At 40.1% G+C, this 26,686-nt stretch overlaps 1 protein-coding gene across 2 annotated transcripts in view; it reads right to left on the bottom strand.

Moving 5' to 3' along the window:
* The window catches only part of PTPRR (protein tyrosine phosphatase receptor type R), a 281,445-nt gene that overhangs the window by 87,384 nt on the left and 167,375 nt on the right, over nucleotides 1–26,686 (bottom strand). The window lies entirely within an intron of this gene.

A 26,686-nucleotide genomic window follows, 5' to 3' on the forward strand; every position in this document is an offset into this window, starting at 1 on the left:
AAACAATGCTCAAATGTCCTTTGAACAAAACCAAGAGCCCACCCTGCTGACGACCCTGAAACCTCTCCTGTCTGTGACTGGCACACAGGCGCCATCTGGAGGGTGAAAGGCGCAACCGTCCCTCTTCTCAAAGTGGAATTGGTCTGTGAGTGTTAGGCTAAACAGATTATTCTATTTCAGAATGCTTCCATTCCTCTACCGAAAAAATTTAATATAGTCCAATTATGAATATGGAGAAGGTGGAAAAAGAAAAATCCTAGGGTGCCTTGGCCATTAGGGGAGGCAGGAAATAGGAACGAGCGTGAGATCTGGGGGCACACTACCTGGGCTCAAATCCTATCTCTGCAGTAATGTCCTCTGTGACCATGGAAACGTACCTGAATGCCTGTGTCTCCCTTTCCTCATCATTAGAGGTGAGATGATATAATTTACCCACCTGAGGTGGATATGAGGAGGAAATAATTTTATATACCTGTGATGCATCTTGTACGGTACCTGGCACATAGCGGCTGCTCCACAAATGTTAGGTACAGACATAGAATTACCAAGTCTTTTCCAGTTTTTTCCCTCTCTATATAGAGGTATTGTTCTGTTACCCTGGTAATTTTATTTATTTATTTATTTATCTTTTTGAGACAGAGTCTTGCTCTGTTACCCAGGCTGGAGTGCAGTGGCATGACCTCAACTTACTGCAACCTCCACCTCCCGGGTTTAAGCGATTCTCCTGCCTCAGTCTCCAGAGCAGCTGGCTAATTTTTGTATTTTTAGTAGAGACAGGGTTTCTCCATGTTGCCCAGGCTGGTCTTGAACTCCTGGTCTCAAGTGACCCACCCGCCTCGGCCTCCCAAAGTGCTGGGACTTATAGGCGTGAGCCACCACACCCGGCTCAGGCATGTTTTTCTTACTGGTACTACCACTAGGCCCCAGGATATTATCCTATATTTGAATATGCTTGATACATAATCTTATTTCCCCCCACTCCCTCATCTTTGATTCCAACAACTTTTTCTATTTGGTTTCAGATTAAAGCTCAAATTTGGTTCTTCACTGAATAGGGTTTGCCTAGATAGAGGTGCTCCTTAACAGCAATGCTTTCTAGTATAAGCATGTCAAGACAGGTTTAGTTATTTAAAATGCATATGTTATATAAACTGGATAATCCACAAAAACACTCGTGCCATATTCCCCTAAAAGAAATGTGTTGCAGGCATATACCCATTGTTACTTCTCTTGCTTGGAAGTCCTGCAAAAGCTCTTACTTACACATGGTACTGCCAAATATCCTACAGTTCTCCGGTTAGAAATAGGTTAGAAATATACTGAGGAGAACCAAGGGAACAGTTTTGATTAGAGTCCGAGTCAGTCAACATCGCACAGATACAAAACTTCCATCTAAGAATAGATAATTTATCTATCCTGGCAGAGCATTTCATGAGGGGCACCGCTATTGTGAATAACAATTGACAGCCACCTCCCTTGGGCACAACCCTTTCCTCGGCTGATGGAACAGCAGGTGGAAAGAAGAGCAGGCACACGGTGGATAGCTCCTGTCCAAATAGATTATCACACAAATCAAAAGGGGGACTATTGTGATGGAGGAATTATAAAATATATTTCAAACACATTTTAGGTATTCGGCAGGATTCTGTTTGGGTTCACCATCAGCTCTCTTATAGGGCCTTGGCAAATGCAAAGTTTCTCTGACGGCTTAGAAATATTTATGATTTTGGGCTTTTCTTCTACTAGGCAAAACTGGAATTATGAATTCTGCAAAGTGGTTAGGATTCATAGCATTGCAAAGTTTTCTAGCCCGTTTAATCTTTATTTCACAGGCCTAGCTTTTCTGTGGAAGATACTATAGTGAACAAGTAAACAAAGCGGATCGAAACTCGCCCTGCGAATATATCCAGGAAAGGAATCGTTGGGAGGATAGCTGGATGATTATTGGAACTGGCAGGTCAGGGAGGGCGGCAGACTCTCAAAGAGCATGAACATGCTGACCAATTCATTAAAGACTCTAAAGCCTAAATTGACCCCAATTTAAAATGTATCCAAATTTTGGCATGGGAAGTATTGTATTAAGAAATAAGAGCCTGTAATCCCAGCACTTTGGGAGGCCGAGACGGGCGGATCACGAGGTCAGGAGATCGAGACCATCCTGGCTAACACGGTGAAACCCCGTCTCTACTAAAAAATACAAAAAACTAGCCGGGCGAGGTGGCGGGCGCCTGTAGTCCCAGATACTCAGGAGGCTGAGGCAGGAGAATGGCATAAACCCGGGAGGCGGAGCTTGCAGTGAGCTGAGATCCGGCCACTGTACTCCAGCCTGGGCGACAGAGCAAGACTCCGTCTCAAAAAAAAAAAAAAAAAAAAAGAAATAAGAACAAACTAGCAGAGTTTGTTTTCAAAATGAGAGAGGCACAGATGAATAAACGGCTAGAGGCTTTTTTACCCTTTGAAAAATCTGTCCTGGCTATGGGCCCCCCATGGATGCTTCCTTTCCCACCCACTCCTTTCCTGTCTTCTTACTACCAGAACCCAGGGTCCTTTTGGGTCCTGTGCCTAGGACTTGCAAATGCCTCGGGTGAGTAAGAATGCTTTTCCTGTGTAAGAGCACAAGACATTTTAGGAACAGGAAAAGCCTATCCGGTCCAACATACCTGCCCTTTTTAGGTTTATCTAAATCTTACCTTCCTGCATTGTTACCTTCCTTCATTTTCCTATATAAAGATAACATTTCTTGTGTGTTTCTCATGCTCTCTCCTGTCCCTAGACCTGATAAAATTAGACCTATATTTTAGTACCGTTCTCTTTAAAACAAATGATTTCTGAAAAGAGTTCACAAGGCTAGTAGATAGTTTGTAATTTTCCTTTTTTATAGAGTCATAAAACATGAATTTGAAAGAGGAGACTCCAAAGAAGTTTGGCTTGGAAGGACGCGGAGGTCATCCGACTTGACTTTATGCTTAGCTTTTATTTATGAGTTACCTTATTTGTCAGATTCTGGGTATCAACATTTTCTCTCAGAGTGTTCAGTGACAAGGGATATGTTTATTTGGGATAAGATTCATTATGAAGAAAATATGCAGGTGGTTAAAGATTAATTACAAGCAGCAGAGGCCTGTGAAAAAGCTTAACATTCTCTGAACCCTTCCTTGCCCCCTGTTTCACGGTTCATATGTGGAATTTACAATAGAGTGAGGTAAGCCACCCGCCATCATAAAGAAGGTGAAATATTTATTGAACAGATGTTTCATTACTCAGGAAAATTCACATTTTCAAGTAAAACCCAAAAGACGGACCTTCCACGCAAGTCCCTGGAAAAGATTCTTGACAGCATTTATCTTTAGTGCCAACAAGTTTTACGCACTGAATTTTTACTGTTTAGATGTACGGGTCAACAAATCACTGAGAAGACACCAAAACTGTCTGCCAGATGTCGACCACTGATTAATTTGTCTTAAGTTCAGCCAAAAGGGAAGAAAATATGATGGGTGGAGCATGAACAGCAAGCACAATCAACATCTGACCAACCAGGGTTTCCTGTCACCTTGGGAACAAAATTGATTGGCACTGGTTTCCTGTGTACAAGTGAAAAACCAGTAGCAACTGCAGTAACAAGAATAAACTACAGATAAGAGACATGGAAATTAAATCAAGGCAATATCACCAAAATTTCAGCTTGAAATCCTAAGCAGAAAAGTCCCAAGATAACTTTTTGAGGGCTTTTTTTTTTTTTTTTCCCTTTTAAGCTATTTTATATGTAAAGCAGACTTAATTTTTCTAATTTTGCCACTTCTGGCAATCTGAAATCATTAGAAAGGACACAATTCAAATTTATGTTAGAGGTAATAAATTTTGCCCAGGACTCAATATTTTCTCATTTTTCAAAAGATAAAATCTTATTTATGCATTATAGTGACTTGGTTTTCACTCTATCTTGAATTATAGCTTTTAAGAGGCAGAAATAACCCTTTTTATAAGGACAGTCTCAAGCGTACACACAGATTAAATATTACAAATATAGGTTGCAAATAAAACTTTCAAAATGTGGAATTATAGGAAGCAAAAGAGAACCTTTAAGCATCAACAAATTTACCTTTTTGTCTTTGTTTTTTTAAAGATTTTTCTTATTTCCTTGGCTGCTTTTGCATTAGCATTAAATAACATTCTTATTGGAGTGGTATGTGCATGGCCCAACTCAATTTTATTTGCTTTTAGTGTGATTCTGAATTTTTTTTTTATTGCTTTATTCATTTATTTACAGATACTTATTCAGCACCTAAATATGTAGAGGCATGTCTATAAATTAAGGAGCATGGCAATTTGCTTTTTTTTTTTTTTTTTTGAGACGGAGTCTCGCTCTGTCGCCCAGGCTGGAGTGCAGTGGCGCGATCTCTGCTCACTGCAAGCTCCGCCTCCCGGGTTCACGCCATTCTCCTGCCTCAGTCTCCTGAGTAGCTGGGACTACAGGCGTCCCCCACCACGCCAGGCTAATTTTTTTTTTTAGTTTTAGTGGAGACGGGGTTTCACCGTGTTAGCCAGGATGGTCTCGATCTCCTGATCTTGTGATCCGCCCGCCTGGGCCTCCCAAAGTGCTGGGATTACAAGCGTGAGCCACCGCGCCAGGCCAATTTGCTCTTTATATTTAAAACTTCATAGTGAGAGACTCTCCAAAATTAGACAAACACACAAAAAGTAGATACAGATTTTTGAGGAAGAATGAAATAGGAGAGCAAAATGTTTGCAAAATATGCTTTCTTTGATAGTCTAAGTTGGAAGTTGTAAAAAATGACCATTTTGGTTATGAGAGGTTTTTAAGTTACTTCATATCCTTTTATTCTATTCTTCCAATTTCAGAATCACTCCCCAAATGTATTCATTCATTTTATAAGTATATATAAATTGCAAAACACTCTTGATACTGAATTTTAGAATTCATGCTACTTCTGCTGTTACAACCAGCATAGTGGTTAAGACTGGATTATGGAACCAGACTGCCTGGGGTTCAAATTCAGGTTCTGCCCCTTAAGAGTGTGTCACCTTGGGCAACTTAACCTGTATGTGCACCAGTTTTCTCATCTGTAAAATGGGGATACAACTTGTGCATGTGCTTCATTGGAATTCTATGAGGCTTAATTGAGATAATATGTGTGAAACACTTAGAACAGGGCTTGATATGTAATAAATGTAACCCTTAACTGGTATTATTAATGTTTTTATTACTACTGCACTGCTATTGCTGCTGTTTCTGCTACCAAGACACCTTCAGTGCTACCGCTACCATTGTTGTAGCTTCTTCTGTGTTTCTGGCCATTGTAGTGATATATTCTCAGGTTGTTGCTATTACTGATCTACTATTGGTAGTGACCACTGCTACTGCGACTGTTGCAAGTACTGTTGGTGCTTGTTCCTGCTGCAGTTGCTATCATTGTTGTTACTATAATTAGCAGTTACTAGAGGTGTGGTGTGTGTATACAGATGTATGTGTATGTAAGTCTGGAGATATATATATACACACACACACACATATATTTATATAATGTTAATGGTGGCTATTTTGGTGGTGTGACTGGCTAGGAAATAATCTCCTTATTTTTGTTTTTGCTTAAATGTGCTTTCAAAATTTCTATAATAAAAATGTGTTCATTTGCACAGTTCATTTAAAATTAAAAATATTAATAAGGGCTGGAAAAATATTGAAATCTCATATTTATATTTTGTACTGCCTCATGGCCTATTCCACCTTCCTGAGAAAGAAAGTGTGTTGAGTGCACCCTGCCCCAGTATAAGAAGGGCATCTTATATTGTGTCCTCCTATTATAAAATAAGCATGAAGAGACAGGGCTGGGAGACATGATTTATTTGCCATCTAGCTATGTACTAAGAGCATATGAGACATTTAGTCACTGACTGATTTTGTTATTTTTATCTCATGTCAAACTTTTCCTCACTTATCTTTATGTTTAAGAAGAAATATTTTTGATAAGAAGAGAGATCTTTTGTATGTTTCAGCCAAACTATTCTCAGAAGAATGCCCTTGGGTTGGCCCATAGCTCAATCGTGAACAATTACCCTGACATTATCCTGAAAACAATCCCACAAGTTCTACTAAGAATAAATAAAGCACAATGGAATAAAATTATCCACCAAATCTAGGAAAAGCAGCTATATTTTAGCCAGGAAATAGAAGTCCCCCCCCACCTTCCCAATGTATTAAGTTCTTGTACTTCTGTCAGCAAAGAATTTAGCACATGGAAAAATTCAGATTCTCCAGTTATTGATTTGGGGACTGATTATTAGTGGAAAAAAGTACCAAGAGCCAACTTAGGTGAGTTTTTGTACACTGACAATTGTCCTTGAGGTACAGATGGTTTTAACAGAACAGAGAAAATAGGGGAAAAGAATAAAAAACATTCAGAATTGGTTGTTTCTTTAGAATAATGGTAAAACAACCCTTCGTCTATTTATTTTTACCTTTACCAAGTATTACAAAATTTTAAATGTCAACGAGTTAAATATCTGGCTCTCTGAGACATACAGGCCGATATTTCTAGACTCTGTTAAATTCTAGGATGAATGCACAGCCCTGGTTTAAGGTAAATTCAATGATGTGTCTCTCTTCACTAAGGAGGGACATTACTGTGCCTGTTGAACTCAAATAGTAAAATCATCGTCAATAGTATTGCTTATTATGTACACATCATAGATACATCATGATCACAAGTGATATTTTTCAATATCTTCTTTGCATGACATTACCCAGAAGATCCAAGCTAAAACCCAGTAAAGAATGATGCTTTTTTTTTGCAGTCTGCTTAATGTTTTTGTAAAACATTTTACATTACACTTGTAAAATACATACATATGTATATATTTTAGTCAACTTAATTCAAGAAAAATATACCAAAAATCTAATTTAATGCAACAAAAACCTACCATATGCCCACTTTTTAGGGCAAAAATCAGGCTTAAAATTTGGGTAGAAAATTAAGGCCCTAGAAATGTATGTACAGTGGTTGACAATTTGGGGTCTGGAATCAGGCCACCTGTATTCTATATTTCTTGTATACCTCTCATGGCCAATTGGATGCCCTTGAGCAAGTGACATAACTTCTTGCAGCCATGGTTTTCCTTTCTGTAAAACAGGTATAATAATGATAGGGTAGTTTTGACTCTTATGAGTTATATATGTAAAGTATTTATAACAGTGCCTGGAATGCAGTTAGTGCTTGATAAATGTTATTTGTTATCAGTATCATCATGGGATAGTCTGAATTTTTTTTTTTTTTTTTTTTTTTTTTGAGACAGAGTCTCACTCTGTCACCTAGGCTGGAGTGCAGTGGCACAATCTCAGCTCACTGCAACCTCCACCTCCTGAGTTCAAATGATTCTCACATCTCAGCCTCCCAAGTAGCTGGGATTACAGGTGTGTGCCATTATGCCAGGCTAATTTTTGTATTTTTAGTAGAGATGAGATTTCACCATGTCTCTGCTAAAAGGTCTTGAACACCTGGCCTCAAGTGATTCACCAGCCTCGACCTCCCAGAGTGCTGGGATTATAGGCATGAGCCACCATGCGTGGCTGCATTTACAAAATGCATTTCTTCCTTCTTATTCCCAATTCTTTCTCTCCAATCTTTTTAAGATTTTTATATTTATGCAGGGGATGGCTAGGGGAGAGTAGGGGGAAGGTGGAATAAGCTTTTGGAATTTGGAAGAAAGAACATGTATGTTAAAATTCTTACCTAGTATTAAACATAAGTTACATATTAATTATTGTGTATTTGATCATGTTCAGCATATATTGTCAGACTTCAATATAGTGGAAGAAGAAATTTTGAAGTTGTCTCACAAATTTTAAAGGGTTTTATGCTGTCATGGAAGGATCCTAATTGGATGGAACTAAGTTTTTGTTCCTAGTCCTGATTTTTTTTTCTCTCTCTCAGCAGATTAAAACACTCAGTTACTTATTAATTCAAATGCCCTCATGGATAGAGGTTTTTGCTAAATAACTCTTGCTTTCTCTGGGATACTATAGTAGTTTGCAGAAAAGGTGATTGATTGAAGACCTTAATTATAATGATAAGGTTAAAACACAGCCTTTAAAATGGGTTATAAGAATTTAAAAAACCAGAATTAACTTCTAAGCATAAATGTACATAACTTATGAGAGTTAATTTGTTAAAAAATTACCAAAGAAAAATTCATAAAAGAAGCTATCAGATACTTTTGTGATTAGGTTTTCCAAGTGGCCAGTAAAAAGTGTGCCTGAGAATATTTTCTAGAAAGAACTGAAAAATTTATATTAGTTATGAACAGCCTTAGGAAACTCTAAAGATGTCTTGGATACACTGAGGGGAATGATAGGTGGCATAGAATACTGCCTAGCTACATCACTGCACCAATACAGAGGACTCAGACCCAGAGTCTCACAGAAAAATGCATCCAAACTGGGCACAGAATGGCCAAAACGTGAGAAAGACATACATACTTGAATATCACATGATCTACATTCACCCTCAGGTCTTTGATTTCACTTGAACATGTTTAGCCCGAGCAGACTGTCTGAGTAAACAACTGTGTCAGTGGTAATCAAACTCTTTTCAAAGCTAGGGGTTCTTGGTTAAGAAAGAAAAGAAGATCATACCTGTAAGTCTAATAATCAGAACAAGTACATGCAGAGCTCAGCTCATTGAGGCATCAGAGAAGGGCCCAGGCCCCACTAGCCTACCTCTTCCCTAAGGCCCCATGGAGCATAATTAAAAAGTACTGATTTATCAAAATGTGAAATAATCCACAGCTGGCCATGAATCCAGCTACAGTTCTATCGCTGAATAACCCAATACAGGTTGAGTATCCCTGTATCCCTTATCTGAAATGCTTGGGACCAGAAGTGTTTCAGATTTTGGAAGATTTGCTATATATATATATCTATGGATATAGATATATATAGATTGTATAGATATATATGCCAGTTGAGTATCCCTAATCCAAAGATTCAAAATCTGAAATTCTACAGTGATCCTTTCCTTTGAGCATCATGTCAATGTTCAATAAGTTTTGATTTTGTAGCACTTTGGATTTTGGATTTTTGGATTAGGGATATTCAACCTGTACTGACAGATGGCTTCCATCGATTCTCAAAGTTCTTTGTAAACTAATTAGTTAACTTTTTTGTCTCCATTCCTTGTCCACACAACACTAAAGATCACAACGCCTGTGATCCTAACAATTTTAGTGATGAATACGGCTATATGAACCCGGTATAATAGAGTAGGTAAGAGCTGTTGGAATACTATGGGGCCAAAAATGAAACAGATTTTAGAAAATCATTAGAAAGGCTTCCAGGTTTGCAATCCACGAGTTGTTTCAGTCCTAGAACTCTGTTTCCAATAAGGGATATGGCCACTGCTTTCGCATCAGAGGCTCTGCAACAGCTGTAGAGTTATGGGAACATCCTTGCGAACTGGACCAGGGAGACTGAGATTACAGTTCCCAAATAGGAATAATTTAAATATAGATTATAGAAATATATACTAATATAAATACATTCAAATATACCATAGACATTTAAATATATGCATTTAAACCTAAATGTATTTAAACTCATGCATTTAATGTATATATTTAAATATGTTAAACATACATGTTTGCGTGTGTGTGTATATATAGATCTTTATACAGATTATGTGTAGAGATGATCTATTTGTATATATCTCTATATCTACCTATCTATCTATCTATCTATCATCTCTCCCCAATCCTGGACCAGAGCTGTTGAGGCTGCATTTGGATTGGACTTTAGAATATTTTCCATTTGGAAAGTCTATTTAGATAGAAATATCTAGAAATATTACAAAGTTTCCCTAGAGGACTATGTTACATTAGTTTTGGGGACCATTACTCTAAATTGTAAAATGCTGTATTTTTGGCCTTTTGAGAGGCCCCCAGCTCTAAAATATTAACACTTATTTCCAGATTATAACTATGCCCACCATAACCACTGTTACCAACAGTGAGTGGGAATGAGGGAAGAAATCAAGCATTTATTAAGGTCTAATGTACACCAGGCACCATAATAGGCAATACTAATACATGAACATGGCCATAAAAAAGAGACATCCTTACCTCCAAGCAGCTTATAATTTAGTTTACTGAATTACACAGTTTACTTTCTTATGAAGAATCATAATGATTTAAGGAAAAAAAAAAAACCTGTGGAGTCCAATAATCATGTTCAAGCCATGTTTTAATTATTTTACTTGTGATTTATATTTTGAGGATTTTGACATTCTAATGTCATTTGATTTTTTTATCCTCTTGGGGGGATACAACTAGTGGATGACAAAAAAAAATGAAAAAATAATAATTCCAAGCAGAGTATTATTGACATTATGTCAAAGATTTTGTGAGACACCCTGCCCACACTAGATTTCACTAGTATCACCCTAGAGGATGTAAGTTCTAATGAGAATTTCTGTCACACACAAGCCTTGAATTTTACTGTTACAGTATAGTGTTGTTTCACTCTGCCACCTGCAGGTCATACAGAGAAGAACATATTTAAATTAGAAGTCCTGGCTTGGTGGCTCACTCCTGTAATTCCAGCACTTTGGGAGGCCAAGGAGGGTGGATCACCTGAGGTCAGGAGTTCAAGACCAGCCTGGCCAACCTGGTGAAACCCTGTCTCTACTAAAAATACAAAAATTAGCTGGGCATGGTGGCGGGCACTTGTAACCCCCGCTACTTGGGAGACCGAGGCAGGAGAATAGCTTGGACCCTGGAGGAGGAGGTTGCAGTGAGCTGAGATCAGGCCACTGTGCTCCAGCCTGGGCGAAAGAGCAAGACCCTGTCTCAAAAGAATAAATGAATGAAAATAAAGTAGAAATCAGAGGACAGGCACAGTGGCTCATGCATGTAATTCCAGCACGTTGGGAGGCTGAGACAAGAGGATCACTTGTGACCAGGAGTTCGAGATTAGCTAGTGAGACCCCCATCTCTACAAAAATAAAAGAATTAACTGGACGTGGTGGCATGTGCTTATAGTCCTATTTACTTAGGAGGCTGGGGCGAGAGGACTGCTTGAGCCCAGTAGTTTGAAGTTACAGTGAGCTAGCATCATGCCATGCCACTCCAGCTTGGGGGAAGGGGAGAGAGAGAGACAGAGAGAGACAGAGAGAGACAGAGAGAGGAAGGAGAGAGAATGAGAGAGAGCAGAAGGAAGGAGGAAGGAGAGAGAGGGAGATAGAGAGAGAGGAGGGAAGAAGGAGAGAGAGAGAAGGAAAGAGAGAGAGAAGGAAGGAGAGAGAAGGAGAGTGAGAGCAAAAAGAGAGAGGAAGGAGAGAGGAAGGAGAGCGAGGAAGGGAGGAGGAAGGAAAAGAAAAAAGGAAAGAAAGAAAATATACTTTAAAGTGAAATAAACAACTCTCTTCTATGAAACTGTGATGGAAAGTTAAACCATTGGTCAATATTATAATGATTACCTGGATCAAAAATTTGGATAGAAGAAAAATCCCTCCCCAGAAATGAAAAAAAAAGTTGGAGTTTAAACATGTACAAATAGGAAAGCAACGATAAGGACAGTCACCCCTCTACAGAATGTTCAAAGATGAGGAAGTATTGTCTCACCTGGAGAAACTTGCAATTGCCTCATCTAAGACCTCTAGATTTCTAGACCATTCTTTCACTAATATGGAACCATTCAATTGTCGGGTATTTTCTTACTTAAGTGTCTTGATGCATATTTATGCTGTAATAACAGGTTCAGGATAAAGTCTCTTAAAGTTTACAAAGCGTATTCATTAAACAGGAGCAGAGGGACCACAACCACAGCCCTTAAAAACCAATTGGCCACATAGAGTGGTTGGATAATGTAAGCACCCATGAAGGAGGTGGCAAGTGAGAATTTCTCCCTTTCTCTGGGCTTCCTAGAACCAACTGGACATTTCAGAGCTGAAATAGACGAAAATGGCTAACTCCCATGAGTAAGGCTAACTCTGTATCATTCAGTCAATATTTAGAGAACCCCTAGTATGTGTGTGGTATTAGGAAGTGGGCAAAGAAAAAGGAATAAGCTCTCAGGAGATCCTACTGTGTGCATGTGTGCTTGCACACACATGTGTGTTATCGATGGGGCCAGGGAACGAGAGGAGAGGTAATTCAGGATGGTTTATTCCTAGATTCTGTACTTTTCTATGTATTGGATGGGAGAAGAGAATTTAAGGACAGCAGCACTGATTTGGAAAAGCTGCCTTGGGCAATGAAAAAAAGAGCTGCCTGGAAAAATGGACAGGTGTTTGAGTAGTCCTGACCATCCACTGGAGACTGACAAGATAAAGGATCCACGTCTGAGGTATGTTCCTTCAGGCAAAGTGGGCCTCTGCCATATTTTGATTGTATTCATTCTCACAGATCCTTTAGTACTTCATCATTTTTACTCTTATTTTTGATTAAAGTGGGTTTAAAATTCCAACTTTTTTTCTTAGAAACCTTAAGTAGACTAAGGATTCTATCAGGAAAAGAATATTCCTCTGAATAGGGATTTGGTAACAACATGCTAACTCAGGAACCAACATAACAAGAGTAAAACAAATGATTCAGGAGATCATATTCACAGCAGGGACCATGAGGGTTTTAGGAGCTCCCCTCAGATCCCCAGGTGCAGCATGACATTGCCAAGGACATGCAGGGAGCACAGCTCCAAGGGGCCCCCTCTAGGTGTCTAATGAGGCCAGACAACCTGCCAGCACCATAGGCTTCTGTGGGGCAAGGGCGAGACGGTGGTGAGCATCCATTTTCTTCCCCCTCCAAGGCAGAGTCTTGCTCTGTTGCCCAGGCTGGAGTGCAGTGGCACGATCTCGGCTCACTGCAGCCTCCACATCCTGGGTTCAAACAATTATCCTGCCTCAGCCTCCCAAGCAGCTGGGATTACAGGCGCACGTCACCATGCCTGGCTAATTTTTGTATTTTTAGTAGACATGGGGTTTCACCATGTTGGCCAGGCTGTTCTCAAACTCCTGACTTTGTGATCTGACCACCTTGGCCTCCCAAAGTGCTAGGATTACAGGCATGAGCCACTATGCCCGGTGCATCATCTATTTTTATTTTTTTAAAACATATTTCTTCCAATAAAATTAACTTGATTTTCTAAGAACTTGTTCCTTTTTTCAAATTGAGATTTAACAAATGTTTATGGAACATGCACCAGGTGGTCGGCATTGTGCTACAGACACCACCGTGAGGAAAATCAAAGCCAAGAGGGAAAAGGCAGGAAATGAAAAGTAAGGCAGGTGGGATGGGGAGGGCCTGGAAAAGGGGAGAATCCTTGAGGCCTCTGTTTGCATCCATGATTTGGAAAAAAGGTTTCCTTAAATAAACAAATTTATACACTATAAGACATTATTAGGCAACAATAATTTCATTTGACACACTGTTGTTAAAATTACTTAAAATAATGAGAAAATGAAAATGATTGGATACCAAGCATTGTTAGAAAGTGTATCATATTTAAAAGTGTTCACAAGAATTTGTCAATTCTTAAGTTACACTGAGACCTTTTTTCTAAGGTATCTACCAAAAAAAGATTATGCCTTACCCACCAGAGAGGATACTGTCATAAAGAAAAAAAAAAAAGGAAAAAAAGGAAAAGTTATTATGGCAAAAAAAAAAAAAGAAAGAAAGAAAGAAAAGAAAGAAAAAGATTTCACCTTTCTTTCCCGTAGATGAGACAAGCTAACAACTGTGTCAACATGAAGTTCTCCACTAGAGGGAACTAATTCCACGTCCTCCAATCGTGAGCTTCATCTATCAGAATGTGTCTGAGAACAGTGCTCTATCCATGTTTAGATTATACCCAGATAATCATGCTGCATTGCTAAATGGGTAACACTTTAGATTGGCTTTTAAGATTTACAGAAGAAGATAGTTTTATATTTATATAAATAAATCCAAGTGTATTTTTTATGTTACAGAAAAAACCCACATCAGCTGAAAAATAAATTTTGTTCAAGTCGCCTGCCATGAGTAACCTGTGATTGTTCACTGTTCTGCTCTGGAGGTCATGTGCTAATATCAGGGCAAATCTGATGAGAGAAGAGTGGCGGCTCACTTCCCAGGAAAACAATGTTTGGGCAGTTCATAAAATGCACATAGTCGGACCCTGAACTATCTATAGCTTTATGATACATTTCGAACAACTCCTAAGGCAAAGTCTCTGGCTGCAAGGCAAAACCTCTTGACACAGTGTCTAAGATTCAGAACTGGTTGTTCTTAAAATAGGAAGCAAAGCTTACGCTGGGAATTATCTGTGCCTGCCCTGATTAAAACGCTTCTTCAAAACAGGCCATTTCACCTAATTCTGTCAACCTGTACATCAAGATCTGGAACATGGTCCCCTAGCAAAAATTTTTAAAAATCTCATTTTAAAAAGCAACTGCATTTAGTACCCTCCAAAGTGAAACTCTAATTTAATCACATGTAGAGGAGTCAGAGAATACTAATCTCAAAAAATTGTACTACAGCCACCTCTTCTTTACGGTCAAGATGAAAAAACTTTATAGAAACGTATACCCTACGGAATTGACAAAAGAGTTCCCAGGGTAGTTAGATTTTGTCTCCCATAGTATGAGTGCAAATGGAGAGTACCCTGTAAAGCTCGAAGCAGTGTCCTGGACGGGGTTGCAAGCTAATGGATGTTGAAGGATTGATGGGGGTCAGAGTGGAAGGGCTGAGAAGTCCTTTCTGCTTGAACCTCAGGGTGAAGCAGCCTGTGTAAGGGGTGGTCTGGGGGCAGATATAGCAGTTAGAGGACTCAGTGGGACTTATTCCTGCTGCTCTGCCAGGGATCACAACTGGAGAAAGGGAAGGCAAGCAGAGGAAAGGAGCAATTACCGTGATTCCTCTTAGAGCCACTGCCAGGTCTACACTCTTTGGACTCATTCAGCCACAATGGCTTAAATATTTCAGGATCTGCTTGGAGAGAAATTATGCCAGGCCTGTGCTTTCCAATGAGTAATGGCCAATTTTTACTTTTTAAGGCAAAGCTCCTCTACTTTTAATTCTTTAATAATATATGTTGGCTCCTATTTTACTCTCCCTGGGTTGTATCCACTGTCATTTCTTTCACTTAACACAATTACATTTTTGTCTCATGGCGTACCACTAATTTTCAGGCAGGTTTCAAAACTTTTGCTTCCTTTTTCTTCATTCCTGTGGGGTCTTTTATTTTTTAGAATAAAAAACCCTATGAAAATTTTGTTCCCAACCCTCCAGAATCCCAACCTACCTACATAAAATCTGACAAATAAAGAGAACAGCTTGATGCTCACTGTTCATGAAGGGCTTGTGCATGTTTCCAGTACCTCCCCCAGCTCTGGACATCCCCATACAAGTATTTTACAAGAATATGAAAATATTTTATAAAAATATTAGGTGTATTAGTCCATTCTCACACTGCTAATAAAGACATACCCGAGATTAAGTAACTTATAAAGAAAAAGAAGTTTAATGGACTCACAGTTCCACATGACTGGGGAGGCCTCATAATCATGGGTGAAGGAGGAGCAAAGACATGTCTTACATGGTGGCAGGCAAGAAATTGTGTACAAGGGACCTGCCCTTTATAAAACCATCAGATCTTGTGAGACTTATTCACTATCATGAGAACAGCATGGGAAAAACCTGCCCGCATGATTCAATTACCTCCCACCGGGTCCCTTTCATGACATGTGGGGATTATGGGAGCTACAGTTCAAGATGAGATTTGGGTGGGGACATAGCCAAACTGTATCAGTAGGTTAAAGTTTTGTCACCTGTATCATCTAGAAAAAGGTAGAATATGGTAGTTATGTGCAGATTTTGTAAACAGGCTGTCAAGATTGTATCTTCCACTAGATTTTTATTTCTTTGTGACATTGAGCATATTACTTATCTCTCTAAGTCTCTCTGTCAGCATAACTGCAAGATGGGCATAGAAATAGTGCCTGCCTCCAGGATGTTGTGAAGGTTGTCTGAGATCATACACGAGCACAGTGGTTGGCAGGTGGCAGGTTAGTGTCCAACCCATCAGCTGTGACTCTGCATCCTTCTATTACAGCAGCACGGGCAGCAGCTTGGCAGCAGGCATGACCATGTGCTTCTCTGCTGTTCCTGTCACCTCCACTGACAATCACACACATAGTGAAGTGGACGAGTTATTGTCCAGGATGTCTGAACAATATGGAGACCCCTCCATCCTTTTCTGACTTGAGTTTTCTGAATTATTGCCTTATAGTCCCCTCACTTTGGCTTCTTTGCTCTATTTGTGTTCACCTTCCTCTTGGTCCTTTATGTCAGGTTACCACCAGGCCTCCAGAATGGCAACAACCAGATTAAGGAAAAAACTGAGACAGACAATGCACTTCTAGAGTGGCAGTGAAATGGTTATCTGTCATGAGTGTTTTGAATCCACCTCATGAAATTGCACTTTGCTTGATTTAAAATCTGAAAAATATTCTGAAAGCCGAGCATAAAATTTGCTAAGAGGAAAAACAGTGTGACACTCCATAATATACCTACTTGCTAAATATATTGATTTGTAGTTTACTTTAAATTTTATTTCCCATAGATTAGAGGTGTGTACACCTTCTCCCAACCCCCAAAGCATGACAATTTATTATTAATTAGGAGTACAGCCTCTGGAGCAATACTGCTTGGGTTCGCATTCTATCTGTCACCCTCACACTCCTAGTGACTTACTATTAAGTTATTAGGGCCATAACTTATACTCTCTAAGCATGAGTTTCCACTCTAAGGAGGGCATAAAACGTCCCTTGGGATGGTGAAATGAGATAATGCATGTAAAGGGTCAACAGGGCATATTGAGTTGTTATTTTTATTGATGTTATTTGGAGTTAAACTGGAATTTGCTTCTACATGTTTGCTATGTGTTATGTTTATAAGCCCTCATGTTGTCAGGCTGAGCAACTGAGTCATGGTTGATAGACTGTGTTAAATGGGGCTGGGACATAGGTTCCAATAGAATGAATGGTGTTTATTTGAAGGAGGCCACGTGGTACGTGTATAATGACCTGGGAAGATCAAAGGAACCTGGAGTATAAACTTAGCTCTGCTGTGACCTTTGGCAAGTACAGTAATGCTATTGGTGCCCCACCCAGGTCGCCTTTCTCTGGCTGGTGCCGCATCCTCTCCTCCCCCACTGCTGGGAGGGTAGCCTGTTAGTGGTGCCCAGCTGCCACTTAGCTGGAGCAGCCCCCTCAGCTGATGGGTGTTGCTGAGTCCAGAGGTGCCTAGGAGGTTAGGCCTCCACCACCTCTGGGTGGCCTAGAGTCAGTGGTTGGCTGGCATGAGGGTGCAGAGGCTCAGTCCCCTTGCCTCAAGGTGAGACAACTGTCCATGAGGGGCCACCCGTGCTCAGAGATCCCTGTGCAATCAGGCTGAGGGTAGATGGCTGCTGCCACCACCTCTTTGCTTGTCCTCTTTGTTCTGCTTGCCCTGCTTTCCTAATAGGCTTCCCCTGAGAGCATCTTCTCAATACATCATTTGTACAAGAGCCCTTGTCTCCAGCTGTGCTTTTAGAGAACCTCACCGAAGACCTAAGAGAAAGATTAGGGGCCCCAGTTTTATTTGACAGAAAATGAGAGAGTTGGATCCATTTTCAAAGATGGGTCTATTTAATGAATATCTATCTATCTATCTATCTATCTATCTATCTATCTATCTATCTATCAATTTTTCGAGACAAAGTCTTGCTCTTTTGCCCAGGCTGGAGTACAGTGGTGCAATCATAGCTCACTGCAACCTTGAGCTCCCAGGTTCAGGAGATTCTCCTGCCTCAGCCTCCTGAGTAGTTGGGAGTACAGGTAAACACCACCATGCCTGGCTAATTTGTTAAAAAAAATTCTGTAGAGACGGGATCTCACTGTGTTGCCCAGGTTGGTCTCAAACTTCTGGCTTCAAGTGACTCTCCTGCCTTAACTTCCCAAAATGCTGGGATGACAGGCGTGAGCCACCATCTACAGCCATGAATACAGATTTTAATTTCCAGGGTATTTTTTACACTGTATGCTCTGATATGCAGTCATATTAATTAATTTTATTCCCTTCTCTTTACTCATATGTCCCAAAAAGAGATCAGTGGAGGAATGATTAAAGATTTTCCAAGTTAAAAGTTTTAAGCATCAAAATGTACCTCCACTAGGGAAAGCAAGGCACGGACATCAGGACATTCTGCCTTGCCAGGAGGAAATTGTAGTACACAAAGTCTTTGAGTTTGAAGGTAGAATGGTCAACGTTTTCTTGGCATGGACTGTCTTTTCATTGCTTCCACCATTGCAGACAAATTTCTAGTTCTGATAAAAATCTCCCAAGCTCAGCAACTCCTAAGGAAACCTTTAGACTCACAATTCTGGGTGTTATATCATTTGCACGGTATTTATTGTAAATCATAACATGTATACCCTATTATGGTATAGCTTAAGAAAAGTTAGAGAATGTTTGTTTGTTGGATATCAGCAACCCTTGGGGGCCTGCTGAGGCCTCCGTTATGATAGAAAAGAACACTCATTAATATCATAGTCTTGAGGGCCCACCAACTGATCACTGAGAAATGAAACCAGGATGGAGAGTGCCACATTACAATGTGCCACCCTTCGTTCCTGGACAGTTCTCTACCTGTCCTTACACAGTGTTTACTCATGATAGAAAATCAAGTGAGAAAAATGAGGAAATAATGTGAACCTATCCAATTTGCCTGTTGATTTCCTTTCCATAAAATTGGCCATTACTCATACAGTAGCCCAAAGGGAAAATGTGCAGAACCTTTCAGATTCGTAAGTTCTCTGGTTTCCCACTGAAGAAAATGTACTTTCTAGAGTTTGAATGTGATTGCTCATTTAATGGGCATTTGGAACTCAGCATGTATACAGTTTCCCTGAGAGTGATCAGTGGAGCATTTTGGGAGGGCAAGGATGGGACGAAAGAGGAGCGGGAACATGAACTAACTGTGGCCTCACGCTGTGCCAGCCACGTGACATTTGTGGTGTAGCTTACCTGTCCCAAGAGCTGTGCAAGGCACACGCTATGCTCCTCAATACAGGTGAATAAACAGGTTTCAATTTATGTATGTAGTAGTTACAGAGCAAGCATTTGAATTTGTACCTGGACTCACCATGGGAAATGAATGCATTTGTTAGACCAGAATTGATTAATTTGATACTGTTATTTATTAGATAACAATTAGTGGCCAGTTCATAAGTATGTATTTATAAGTTACATGTAACTGTATGTTTACAAATAGGATGAACAAAATTATGTCAATTGACAGTTAAAAATATAATGTTATATGACAGGCTCAACTGTAGCAGTTCAGTAGACAATAAACTTCAGCTCCGGAGTTCAAAGGTATAACTGACCTAGTGTAAGTTTGTGAAATGGAATCAGAGAACAAAAACAAAAAGAATATTAGATTTCCTTGCCGGGCGCGGTGGCTCAAGCCTGTAATCCCAGCACTTTGGGAGGCCGAGACGGGCGGATCACGAGGTCAGGCGATCGAGACCAGCCTGGCTAACACGGTGAAACCCCGTCTCTACTAAAAAAACACAAAAAACTAGCCGGGCGCGGTGGCGGGCGCCTGTGGTCCCAGCTACTCGGGAGGCTGAGGCAGGAGAATGGCGTGAACCCGGGAGGCGGAGCTTGCAGTGAGCTGAGATGCGGCCATTGCACTCCAGCCTGGGCGGCAGAGCGAGACTCCGTCTCAAAAAAAAAAAAAAAAAAAAGATTTCCTTTTCCTTCCCAAAGACACTATGCCATTTTGTATGGATTGTTAATTTTGTAGTATCTGTTGCAGCAAGGTGGATCGGATATTATTTTATAGATTGGGAAAACTATACTATGGAGGACTTAATTAATCTGTTGAGCCACTTATTTAATAAGTGTCAGAGGTAGTATTAGCTGAGACTCAGGTCTATAGTTTATCATTAAGCTATTGGTTCTTATGGAAGATTCTTTAGAAATAGATGAGCTCTTCAGATGTGAAGCAACATTAATTAACTCCATAATATTTTTGAGTGTTTACTATGTACCAGAATTTACAGGAACCACAGGAGACACAGTATCTTGAGCCACAGTACCTGTTCTTAAAATTCTTGCCATCTGCTTAAAACATAAGACAAACTGCTTAAAAACCAGTTCTAGTCCCTTTCTGAATGACTGTTCAACTAAAATCACTGCCAGAGGAGTGATATATATGAGAATTTATAGGTGTTATAAATCACTGTGGGCACGAATAGGTTACATGGCCAGTGGTAGGGGGTAAGTTTTGTGTTGGGCTTTGGAGACTGGAGATCGGTAGGCTGAGGGAATACGAAGGACCAGGCAAACAGAAATGCAAATGTGGACAGGAACACAGCACACAGAGGGGGATGGGGATGGAAACAGAATGGAATAGAAGGTTTATTTTGGGATGTAGTAGCAAATAGATTTGGAGTAAATGATCAGGGCCAGATGGTGTAGGACCTCTGAGGCCCAACAAGACGGTCTATGCCTTATTCTGTGAGCAAATGGAGCCAAATGGGGATTTTTGCACAGCAAAGTATGATAATGAAAGATTGTTATAGCAAGATAAACCTGAAGACTGTTGGAGGGGGAAAGAGAATTAGATGCAGGCAGATAAGATGAAATAAAATAATATATATGAAATATATTACATATATTAATCTTAATATCATATGTATAATTATATGACACAACAATTTCATCATGAAGTAATGAGAGCTGGGCCCAAGGTAATGATTACAGAAAGAGATAATCAATAATGAGAAAGTTGGAGGAGCAAGAATCAACATGATTTGGTGATTAGTTGGAAAAAGGGAGAAAAGAAGAGAGACTTGCTATGTTTCTCTTTTATTTATTTATTTATTTATTTTTTTGAGACAGGGTCTCACTCTGTCACCCAGGCTGGAGTGCAATAGCACAGTCTCAGTTCACTACAACCTCTGCCTCCCAGGCTCAAGTGATCCTCCCACCTCAGCTTCCTGAGTAGCTGGGACTACAGGCGTGCACCACCACACCTGGCTAATATGTTCTCATTTTATAAGATTCTTTAACCTTCATAATTTCAGAGTGTATTCTTTACACTCAGTTAAGCAATCCATTTAGTCTCTATATCTTATTTTACTTATCTTTTAACTTTAAAATTATATTTTATGATTAATAACATCAAAGTGATAGAGTCCCCCAATCAGGGATGAGAAATTTATATGACATGATCCAAAAGATTGGGACAAGTGACTCATAATGCAGCCTTTATGGTCTCATGGTGATTTTAATAAAGCCATACTTTTATGCAATAAGTAGAAGATCATTACCTCACTCCAGGATCAAAAGATGGAGAGCTATTAAACATGAGACTATTTTAAAGGCACCATTAGAACACATATACATAAATTAAATTTTAAGGCTTAAAACTGCCAGAAAAGTTTTCTGACTGCATGGAACACTGTACATTCTTCAAATTTGGTCACTCTTAAAACTCTTCATTATGTCATCTTGGCAGGGAATTGTGGTAGAAAAATGGGAGTGAGAATAGAACAGGAAGGGTTGGTGGAATAGGTAAAGTGTTTCCCAATAGCTACTGGGAGTTCACCTGAGGTTAGTCATAAAAACAGTCATTAATTGGTTAATTCATTCATTTAGGCATTTATTTCCAGGAGCTCCTGGTCTCCAGAAATTATGTTCTATGTGTAAGAGATAAGGAGACAATTAAATCATATATGTGTCCTCAAGAAGCTTAGAGTCTATTAGCTACAACATATTAGTAAACCAGAACTTAAAGACAACAAAGAAGTGCTATAAATACAGTATGCACATGGGGTTATGGAACTAAAGCAGCGGGGAACTGAAGAGACGTAGCTGAATCAGTACTGGGCTGGAGGAAGCAGGAGGAGGTAGAGGGAGCCTCAAATTGGCTTCCAAGAGGAAGTGATGCTTAAATTCCCCTCCCTGTATTCCTACTCCTACTTTCACCTTTGGACCTTCACTGTATTCAGGCTGTCAGGGTCTTTTGGTGTTTTATTGCCTTTGAAGAAATCTGAGAGCAGAAAGCAGGGAAATTTGAGTCCTGTCATGGGCTTTGTGTTCTAAAGGCCAGGCCTTTGGTGGAAGATGGTGTCTCAGGGTGTGGATGTCAGATTAAGGTAGGATATGAAATAAGCCAGAGCAGGCTTTTCTATTCCCAAAGCCTAAGAAAATGCCCATGGGCCCAGGGGAAGTGTTAGAGGGGCTGCTTTGTGGGTGCAGGTGAGACCCTGGATCCTTCACCGCTGAGCCCTGGGAAATGGGGGACCCTCAGTAGGAGGAAGGTGATCCTTGGTAGAGCCATGAGAAATGGATGGAAAGTGTTTCTGGGGGATCATGTCTTAGATATGCCCAGGTTTTGCTATGCCTCCATTTGGGGTAGAACAGTGAGATGATTCTTGGGCATCTAAGAGTGGTTTGGATACAACTGAAAAAGAGGAAGAGAGAGAGGAAAGGAGAAAGCAATGGCTGGAAATGAAGGGACTGTATGAATGGCCACAGGAAACAACATGGTGGCAACTGTCCTGGGAATACCTATGAGAACCAAGGAGATAATGGATATTTTAGCAGATGACAATGTGCACAGATGACATCAAGGCAGATGGGGGCTTACTCTTCATGTTAGAAAAGTCTCCACACATGGCAGGCATGATGGCTCAAGCCTGTAATCCCATACTTTGGGAGGGAGCGAGACAGTGAGGATCACGAGGAGTCAGGAGATCAGAGACCATCCTGGCTAACAAGGTGAAACCAGATCTCTACTAAAAAATACTTGAGGCCAGTGACAGGCATGGTCCCAGCTACTCAGGGAGGCTGAAGAGGCAGGAGAATGGCGTGAAACCAGTGAGACTTGCAGTGTGAGCTGAATTAGAGCCACGCCTCCCAGCCTGGGCAGGCAAGCCAGACTCAGTCTGAAAAAAAAAAAAAAAAAAAAAAAAAAAGAAAGTCTCCTTAAAATGTAGAGGAAACTCTAGGAAACCAGAAGTAGGTTGGGTGAATCAGAAAAGGCTGAGATTGAGTTTCTACCATTTAGGTGAAACGGCATCTAGAAAAAAAGCTTAGGTTGAGTTACAGAAAAATAAAATTGCATTTCTTGTCTTCTTGATTTGTAGACCCAGATTAATGCCCACTATATTGATGGTACTTTTCAAGGAGCAGGAGAATAGATGGTCTGGGGTTGAGCCTAAGGGGAGGTGTTTAGTAGGAAATATGGGTGGACATAGGCTCCCAAAGGCCAGATCAGAAAAAGCCGAGGCGGGCGGATCACGAGGTCAGGAGATCGAGACCATCCTGGCTAACATGGTGAAACCCCGTCTCTACTAAAATAAAAACTAGCGGGCGTGGTGGCGAGCCTGTAGTCCCAGCTACTCGGAGGCTGAGCAGGAGAATGGCCTGAACAGGAGGGCGGAGCTTGCAGTGAGCGAGATGCAGCGCCACTGCCTCCAGCCTGTTGACACAATGTGAGACTCAAGATCTCAAAAAAAAAAAAAAAAAAAAAAAAAAAAAAAAAAGAAAAAGCCTCATATTTTATATGAAGTTATCAGTTTCTTCCAGAAGGCAATGTGGAAACACTGAGGAATTTTATAAAGAGAAAAACACTCAAATATAATTTAGAAAACCACTGTTTGAGAGGTCTCTAGAGAGTGGACTGGGAAAAAAAAAGAAAAACAGAATTTGAGGTGGGGACCAGGAGGAGACTGGCTAGAATTAGGAGATCCTGAGTTCTCAGTGGGATTGGGGTTGGACAGGGGGAACAGTTGGGAGAAGGTGCTAGGTCTTCATAATGTTCGGCTGCATGGGGAGGGGGAAGAAACAACACGAAGGAGCTGAGGATATTACAGGTTTCGGAGAGTCACTATTTAAAAAGAAGAGAAATGATTTGATGAGGAAGGTCTTGAGTTCCATTTCTGAATGTTATAAGTTGGTAGTGTTTAAGAAAAGTCAGAGTAGCGACGCACAGTTCAGCGCTGAAATATGGGTCTGGATTTCAACAGAAAGGTAGATTGAGCTAAAGGTTCTTTTTCAGGAATCACTAAAAGGTAGTAAGAGAAGAACTGGCCGTGGTTGGATGACTGAGGGAGGAGAGAAGAGGACACAGAATGAAACACTGAAGTTAAAAGTTAACAAGAGAAGGGAATCTGGAGGAGACCAAAGGTAGCAACTCAAGAAACAGAAAAATGATGTATTTGAGGCCAAAGGAGGAGAGAAGTTTAAAAAGGAGGTAGTTATTAGTGCTAGATGGGAAATGAAACATGTGCTTTGAATTTGGTAGTGAGACCATTGATACTTAATTTGATAATCGAGCATGTGAAAGAAGCAGTGAGAATGAAAGGTGGGAGAAGAACAATGAGGCAGCAAGTACACGCTGTTCTTTTAAGACACGTATTTGAGAAAGGAAGGAAAAACAAGAACCAGCGGAGGAATTGGATTAAGGGAGCTTCTTTAATACAAAAAGGAACCTATTTCTATGCTGAGGGAACAGCATTAGCAAAGAGGGTACAGTTGAAGGTAGAGGAGGAAAACTGATGAAGTTACTAGGGTTGAGGGGAATGACCTGGAGCCCTTGTGGAGAGAATAGTCTTCTCCTGCTCTGAGGTGGAAGAAAGTAGGAGGTGAAGTGTGGGATGCAGTGAAGTTGTAGATAAGGGGACAGAGAATCTATTTAACACTGATTACATACTTGCTCTGCTAGAATCCCCCATTTGAACCAAAGAGATGGGTACGATTCTGTCCTTGTATTCTCCCTCTCAAAGATTCACTTTAATGAAACGAATAAGTGAGTATTTAACCTTATACTCCTTTAAATTGTAGACCAACACGTCCAGCAGTGGTCTACAGAGGGCAGGATGCTGGGCATGGCTACTTCCCTAGTCAATTTTATACTGACCTTGCTTAGAATTGGTAGTGCATGATGATAATAAAAATTTGTCTGACTTTTAATCAGTTTTATTATGACCGTTCATTCTACTATAGATAACATGGCCTCTTATTGCCTGCAGAGCTTTCTTGCCACTGGCCCTTCATTCATCACTGATACTCAGGTGTCTGCTTCAAAGTTATTCTTTGAAGCAAACATAAATGCACAAAAATAATGTGGATAACAAAAGCAAAAGAACCAGAAAGAAGCTAAAAAAATAAGTTAAACCTCTACATCTTTTAGAAGAAAATGAGGTCCAAATGAGTGAATGACTCAGGTGAGGCCACCAAACCTAGGAATGGCAGGGCTGGGTCTGGAATTCAGTTCTCCTCACTCCCCGTTAGCCTCAGGCAGAAAGTTCCATCTTGTCAACCTTTCCAGAGTGAATCATTAAGAGTAATTTGGTGATATCTACATAAGTGAATGTCACTTGGAGACCCACATTGCCTATCAAGAAACCACAAGTATTTTAGGGGAGGAGGTGGAAAGAATGACTTGATCAATCTCTGTTTTCTTCCTGGTGTGGAGTCAAAGTGTTCAGTGTTTAAGGACCTTTAAGAGATAAACAAATTCCTTTATTTTTATGTAATTCATTGTTCCTTGGTAATACTTTCAAATAGTTATGAAGGATCAGTTTTGTTTTCTGCAGTTCTTAAAACCCCAAGCTATATTTTTTGAAGGGTGTGTTTGTGTGTGTAAACCACAACTATTTGCATAGGGCATTGTGATGTACCATGGGAAATATATTCAAAATTTATATATGTGATTTAAAAACCTCAGGCAACAAAATATACAGGGTTAGAAAATGGAGACATAGTAAAATAAGAGGAGAATGAACCTGGGATATTACCTTGAGAACTTACTCTCCCACTACCCTGGTGTTCAAAGTTGAATACACTACAAGTCATATTTTAAATATAAAATTAAAGTTTCTTTTAAGAAACACATGGGAAAGCTTTACTTGATATTTTTGAGAGGTAAAAAATTAGTCTCTCGTTTATGTATTTTGCAAATCCAAGTTTTCTTACATTGGATTTGCTTTTAATGGAAATGGATCAGTATAAAGTGAATCACATGTATAATACATCACAAAAAAGGTAAGGCAACAAAAATAATGGCATGGATTTTTTTTTTCTCCAGATAGAGTTTCACTCTGTTGCCAAGGCTGGAGCGTGGTGATGCCATCGTGGCTCACTGCAACCTCTGCCTCCCAGGTTCAAGCAATTCTCACATCCCAGCCTCCCAAGTAGCTGGGATTACAGGCATGCGCCACCTCACCTGGCTAACTTTTGCATTTTTAGTAGAGATGGGGTTTTGCCATATTGACCAGGCTGGTCTTGAACTCCAGGTCTCAAGTGATCCACTCACCTCAGCCTCCCAAAGTACTCGGATTATAGGCATCAGCCACTGTGTCCGTCCAGTGTTATGGATCTTGATATTGAATGCTTGTTGTGGTTAAAAAATGAAGAGCTAAAACCTTAAAAAAAATTAATCCGTGGCATTGACTCCTGCCTGACTCCAGACAATGTGGGCTTTTGCAGGAAACACTGAGCTTGTTCTCAGTCTCTCTACCTACCAGAGTTTCATGACGATTAAACAAGATAGCATCTTGTGAGGTCAGTGAACTTGAAGATGAACTTTGCTTGGATCTACACCATCGTGGATCTAGACAAGCTTAACAGAATCAGACATACC

Source organism: Papio anubis, chromosome 9, assembly GCF_008728515.1.
Source record: "Papio anubis isolate 15944 chromosome 9, Panubis1.0, whole genome shotgun sequence".
NCBI classification, from domain to species: Eukaryota; Metazoa; Chordata; class Mammalia; order Primates; family Cercopithecidae; genus Papio; species Papio anubis.